The sequence below is a fragment of the Branchiostoma lanceolatum genome, chromosome 5, assembly GCF_035083965.1.
Source record: "Branchiostoma lanceolatum isolate klBraLanc5 chromosome 5, klBraLanc5.hap2, whole genome shotgun sequence".
Taxonomy (NCBI): domain Eukaryota; kingdom Metazoa; phylum Chordata; class Leptocardii; order Amphioxiformes; family Branchiostomatidae; genus Branchiostoma; species Branchiostoma lanceolatum.
The window spans coordinates 20,183,805-20,190,969 of NC_089726.1; the positions used below are offsets into that span (position 1 = coordinate 20,183,805).

Consider the following 7,165-nt stretch of genomic DNA (forward strand, 5'->3'; position numbering starts at 1 on the left):
TTTTCCGTTTTTGTCCTCACGAAGATACCGGAATACTGATGCTGGAATATACTTCCCTGAGATCAACCGTTACTGTTAGCCTGGTTGCCAGACCACCGCGCTACTGGCGCTCAGAATCCTTCGGCCGGGGAAGCAACTCGCGCCGCCACCACAGACAGCACACGGCCCACTAATAGCGCGATAGATATCAGGGTTCGGCTGCCAAGCACCCGGGTGCCAACTCTATCCCTACTACCAGGTCTTCCCCGGCCAAAAAGGCTTATCATCGCATCGCGCGAAAGGTCTGGTATCCAGGCTACGTTACTGTTGGTCCGGCGGCCGAAGACTCTTCAGTAATTCAATACACAATGCACCGTAGGAGCTTCTCTGGCTGGTGTGTGCATCGTGTAGATCTGCTGGGAGATTAGGCCGCCTGCCGCTGACAGGAAACGGGACACGTAACAGACGGACCGAAACAACCCTTGTCAGTTGAGTCAAGGACATTATATAGTCGTCCTATACAATGTCCTTGGTTGAGTGAAAGAAGCAGAAAAAAAAGAAACGATTAACAATCAAAAGATATCTTTGAAATGTAACTTATTCTACTTAAACCGTCAGATAACCGACCCCTTCGTGACCTTTGTTTGGCCTATTCCGAGGATTCCTTACAGGAATGTGATTTTGAGTAGAGAGTTCATTAGATGCTTGGGGGGAGTGAGGAAGAGTTGTTCTCTACGGCGGTCTGAGCTTCGGGTTCAAGCTCATCCCGCCAAAAGGCCAATGAGGTTCTTTAAACGGACATATTTCAATTTAAGAAACAGTGTCATGAATAGACATAATCAACGGTCATCCGTGTTAATATACATAATGTACAGTCCCTTTGGTGACCTCGGTCACTACATATGATTCACATATGGTTCCAATGTATGGACAGTCGGAAACCAGAAGAGGCTCCCATTCATTCAAACGCTGTTTACAGCCTACGGTACTTTCATTTGTGGCAACTACGGTGGCTGTACACGTCTGCTTTGGAATATGCCTTTCCTGAGAAGGTATGTTTAACTTATTGCTGACATCATACACGGCACCACGCGAGGTTGGGTACCGAGAGGCCATCTTATCGAGTGACCGTATTTTAGGGGAGGGGAGGAATGGGGTGGTAAGGGGGCATTCTCATCTGCGCATGAAACTTGCTATTTCCGCAGGCATTCAGAAATCTTGAAAAACAACTGAGCATTGCTAAAACGGTAGCATTCCGTCGGTTCATGATCAGGCTACTCTCAACAATGGATGCCATTCTCTTGTCGCATTTTACTGAGACTGTTGCCATTTGTTCTAGATTTAGGAGTGGTGTCGACCTTTTGAAGACTTGCTGTAAGGGATATCTAGCGTTTTTTCCAGAAACAATGATGTGCATAAAGGTAAGTTTGGTTGCCCCATCTATCTTTATGTGCCATGCTAGTTGTATATAACTTATAAGAAGTAAGCCGTGCCCACTGCTATTCCTATGATTCAATGGGGGATTAAGGGTCAACACGATGAATTACTGTTTCTCTCCAAAGGTCGGTCGCAGAACACAGTTTTTATCCGTGACGCGGGTACAGAAAATAGTGCGGCCCAAACTCTTAAAGACTGGGTAGAACGCTGCATGTGAGAGGCATCCATGTGTAAACTGTGGTGTAGAAATATATCGGCTTATAGACTGCAGGATTTGGAAAGTGGGCCTTTTCCGCTTTGTGTATAAAAGCGCCATTTTGTGCAACCGCCTCACGGGGTCAGTCGGCTGGAGTTCAGTGACCTCTCGCAGAGCAATGTTTCAGGGGAGGGAGTACCTAAACAAACTTCCATATGATTCTGTACAAAACAAGGAACAAAAACTGGCTTCAAAGTACACTTAACAGTATTTCAATGTCCAAAATCTTCCACCCACTGGACAGCTAAATATGTCTAGTTGCCGTTTTTGGAAAAAGCCGGGGTTCGACTCCTGCGTTCTGACGCACAAGACCTGTTTGAACGTAAACAACGACCTTACCCCCTGCTGCTGGGAAACACTGGACTAGTTGGGGAAAACCCCTTACCAAAAGATGTAATTCTATACCACAACAGATGTCAAGGGTCACAATTTCTTTCTGGATTTGAAAAGTTAACAGATGTCTGGTCTCCCTGCCTGAAAAAATGGCCAGAAATTGACCAAAGATTTCACCGGGAAAAACTTCTCAAAATCAGTAACAAAAAAAAATGCAAACTGGGCTTTGTGCGCATGGCCATTAACAGGTCCCTCCCCTTCAAAGTGGGCGTAAGGAGCCGATACGCCGACAGGATTTTTTGTTTGTTTTTTGTTTGTTATTTGTAGGTTGTACCCTAAACTCAAACATATTCGTTTTTTCGTATTTCTCAAGTGCACCGCGCAAATTTTTTTACCGCGTTGAAGCTAGTCACCTTGGGGCCCGTACATCCACATAGGCCGGAAACGTGTTCTGCTTCCCTTCAAACCGGCTGTCTTTTTAGATTTTGACTGGGCCATATCATAGGACCGTAGGGTTTATTTGAATGACGGTTCCCTATCAACAGACGTTAGGAGTGCCAAGAATGTTATTGACCCAAGTCAAGATATTCTCGTTATATATATATGATCACCAGCCGTCTTTGTTTCCCTAATACTAGTAATTAGGCCGTTATGAGACACCTTCTGATCTTCTGAAGTCCGCGAGGGACTTAAGTCAAAGCTGTTTGATAGAAGCAATGAGGTGATAGTTTTACCTGCACCACAGTCAAGGAACGAACATAAATAGAGGGTGTCTTTGATCATTCTCCTTCCATATTACTAAATTACTACCTCTTACTATTCATGAGCCCTTTTACTTATCTTTTGCGAGTTGCTAGAAGTTTCTTGTGTGAATATAGCTACTGGTTGTTGCCTACTGGTTTCTGTTTACTGTATATGCAGCTCTTATTATTGTGTATGTTTACAGAAAATGTATTCATTAAAATGTTCCATAGTTCGCCAGTATACAAAGGTAAAGACTATTCAGACAGCCCTGCCTCACAATGCAAGGTTTCATATCGTCTTCATATCAAAATTACAGCACAATCAAGCTATCACTAGTACTGATCCCACACGTGATCGCAAGATGGATTGTAATCTTTCTGAACGTACATTTTATGCAGTGGATTCCTATATGTAACGTTGACCATGTCTCTAATGAATGTATCATGAGGAATACCTGAACCTATTGGCTGTTCTTATGGGCTGTACCTAAGCAAAATATGTTCTCCTGCTTCAGTTGTTCTCTTGTTTCCGATTATAATATGTTTTTTTTTCTTAACTGCAGTCCTTAGCCGAAATTTGTATTCCATTTAATCTCGTCTTGCATATACGTAGCCTAGTGTTGTATGTAGGTATGCATGCAATAGTGTAATGCATGTAAATGTATACGCCAAACGACGTGTCTGTGTTTTGTCTGGACTTGTGCTATCATGCATGCTGTGTGTAAAACACGATTTGGGCCACATATTGTGCTATATCAGTGTGTTAGATTAGGTGTTATTCTCCAATCAATCATCCATTCATTCATTTGCTACAGGTTGCTGTTGAAAGAACCACGATGGCTTCAGGTTGCTGTTCAGAGAAACAAAATGGTTGGAAAAGACGAGGGAACGTAGTAAGCAAGGATGGTCTAGTAGTGGTCGCGCTGACGGGAGAACGGCAAGCTACAAGACGTAGCCAGGGTCGAGAGCGTACGTGTAAGGGTAGTGCAGGTTTGTTGGGCTTGACCGAACTGATAATGACGTCTTCTCACGACAAGTGGAAGAGCCTGGCTTCATTCATAGTTTATTGATACACATATGTATTTACTGACAGCCTCTAAGCAAGGCCTTGGAGAGGGTGAAAAATTATTAAGGCCTAAAGATGCTTTATAGGAATATGTATATACATGTACTGTCTACATTTGCAATACTTTCTCAATGTATCGAACGAAAACAAATTGTGAGTGAATTGCCAAGGGAAAATCCATAAGACAGCAAATATGAGACCACTTTTCCTAAGATCGTTTCATTTTTTCCTGACAAGGTAACAGTATCAATTGCACTAAAACTTTTGTAAATCTGTAAAACTCAATTTTGCATCTATTGTTAAATGTAGCTTTCTTCTCTGTGTCCTCTGTTTTGAGGATTTAAATCAAATTTAATTCGTTTTGATTTGAAGTCATGCGCAGGGACTATTGACGAAATAGTCGACGTCGGCCCGTTCTCCCGGAAGGGCAATCGCCACACCTACTGGAAGAACAGCCGCTCCTAGCTACCGGCCGTGCAATTATCTTCAGCTACCGGCCGGGCAACTGCCTTCATCTACCAGCCGGGCAACTGCCCTGGGCTACCAGCCCGGGCAACTGCCCGGTGCTACCAGCCGGGCAACTGCCCTGAGCTACCCCCCGGGCAACTGCCCTGAGCTACCGGCCGGGCAACTGCCCTGAGCTACCGGCCGGGCAACTGCCCTGAGCTACCAGCCGGGCAACTGCCCTGAGGTTTCGGCCGGGCAACTGCCCTGAGGTACCAGCCGGGCAACTGCCCTGAGGTACCGGCCGGGCAACTGCCCTGAGGTACCGGCCGGGCAACTGCCCTGTGCTAGCTGCTGGCCGGGCAACTGCCCTGAGCTATCATTCAAAATGATGAAATCAAGACGAGACGGCTGAATAATACAAATATTGGTCAGGGCAATCGCCCCCACTAGTCAGATATTTCAGAAAATAAGTGTCGTTAAAAGACAAATACTTGTACAAGATGACGTGATTTTTTGAAAAGTTCAACCCTCAATTTTCGAATTTTCAAGGAAAAAAAGAGGAATAAAATGGATTTTCCCTTATTATTTTGGATTCTGTTAGTATATGTATGTTAACGGCCATGTTGAGTAATGAAATTGGACAAATTAATTATGCCCACCACGTCTTTCTTTACGGACGTGAGCGATGACATAGGCGGTTTGTGAGCAAAATCTCCCCCTTCGACGAAACCAGTTCGTGTGGTTCAAATTCGTCTATTGACAAATACCAGAAATATACACCATAAAAAACATAAGTAGCAATTTGAATGAGCGGTGAGAATAGAGACAGAAGGGATCGCAATTACAATATAGAATAGAATAGAATGGAATGGAGTGGAACAGAATAGAATAGAATAGAGACATTATCTTCTTGGCGAAAATAAAAACAAATAGAAGACTGCTTCGAAGAGATTAAAAGAAGGAAAGCAAAACAAAGATAGTTAACTTCTTTTGAACTCCATCCTGTAGTCAGGCCATCGATTTTAGCTGGTAAATATTGGAGTTGGTAGCAACGGAAGAAGGCTTACTATGCTGAACCTTGGATAATAATGTTGCAATACTTCTATCAGTAATGATAATAAAGCCCCGGTCACACATAGCCAAACATGACCTCCCGACCTTCCCCCGATCGGAGCGGTTCGGGAGCTAGGTCGGCTGTGGTCGGCTCAGTTGGCTTGTAGTTGGCTGCGCCAGCGACATTTCTAAACATTCGGCTGTGAACGGGAGGTCGGGAATGGGTTGGCTGCTGGTTAGCTGGTGGTGGTGGTTGGTAGGGAATCAGTAGTGGTCAGGGTGTGTTTGGGTGTCAGATTTGAATCTAAAACTTGTCAGACTGCTCCCGACCTACCGCCAACCTTTGTTGGCCGGTTGTCGGGAGCCATCTTCGGCCATGTGTAACCCGGGCTTAACGTAGAAGATTATTAAGATACACACCTTGGTCTATCTGACAGATGAATTGTTGTCTCGAGCTACAACTAAAATCGGCCCACAACAAACCGGACGGAGTGAGGGCAGCACAGTTTTTTTCGGTGGCCGCATTATTTGGTTCACCGGGATGCCAGTTGGAATAGCCGGATGACACCAGCGTTTGTCCGTCCTCAAACACCCACTGCCCTACGCTTCCAGTCAGCCCAATCCAGCGCTGCGATCCCTCTCCAAGCCCGGCGATAAAAGTGTTGGTCTCACTGTCCTTCGGCATGGCCAACATTCCCCCGTCTGTGGCACACGTCTGTCCGGCCTCATCGTAGGTCTTCCGATCAGCAAAGTACTTGTAGCAAACTCCGTTAAAACGAACGTAGCCTGGATTTGGACACCCTGTAGAGGGAAAAATAAGTTTCTAATTCAGTTAAATGTGTAGCAACTAGTTCCTCCTTAGCAATGTTTTTGTAGCAAACTACATTAAAACGGTCAACGTACATATTGTCTAGACACCCTGTAGAGAGAAGAATAACAGTTACATAATGTTGTACTTCAATAAGTTACAATTAGAGCCAAAGTCACATGTATGTGTTGGGAAGTTTGTAATGTTTTAAGATGAAATTCAAAGGCCAAAGAAATCTAATTAATGAATTCTTTGTGCATTTCAAACCACCTACTGGGCAAAACATGAATATTATGTATTACTAAGCGCTCGTCTTCAATAATATAAACCACTAATGTCAGAATTTTTCAGCTAAATCAAAAATGATACAACAATAGATTAAGTATAGATCAAACTAACTTAAAACAAGCCAAACAGAAGTATAGAGTACACATCCGAAAATAATTTATCAGGTTGCTCGAATATAGGGTATAGGAGATTTTTTTTAAACAACCAGGTAATCTCACCTGCTAACGTTTCGGTGTCTGTCAGACACCTTCTGAAGTTAGAAGCTCTGAAGAAGGTGTCTGACAGACACAGAAACGTTAGCACGTGCGATTACCTGGTTGTGTAAAAGGAATCTCCTATACCCTATTAAGTGCACAATTTGAATGCTACGTCATAAATGTATATGGTATCATAAACTACTATGGGCGGGTCAAATTACAAAGCCTTCCTTTAATGTCTAATACATTTTAGCGCAACATAAGCCAAAAAACAGCAACACAGTTATGAAGTGGACAAAACCTTCCTTACCGGACGGAGAGACGACAAGAAAAATGGCAAACGCAACGACAACAGCCAAGCCTAAACCTTGCTTGGCCATGTTTCTGTATGTTCGAACGTCTCGGCCGAAAACAGAAAAGCACCGGACAGCCGTGGTGTTTGTACGATGCAAGCATAGAAGGTCCCAAGGGAAATTATACGACATACATGTGCACAAGTAGCTCTCTTCTTAATCCTTACAACTGTATGGCAGCGTATATGAATGTTAATGGCCATAC

General features: G+C 43.9%; 1 long non-coding RNA gene across 1 annotated transcript; it reads left to right on the forward strand.

The window, feature by feature from the left end:
- Positions 1–701: 701 nt before the first annotated feature.
- On the forward strand, positions 702–3,839 carry LOC136435658 (uncharacterized). The gene is made up of 3 exons (XR_010755877.1): positions 702–1,031; positions 1,319–1,400; positions 3,564–3,839. It is a non-coding gene; the product is annotated as an uncharacterized lncRNA (long non-coding RNA).
- Positions 3,840–7,165: the final 3,326 nt, after the last annotated feature.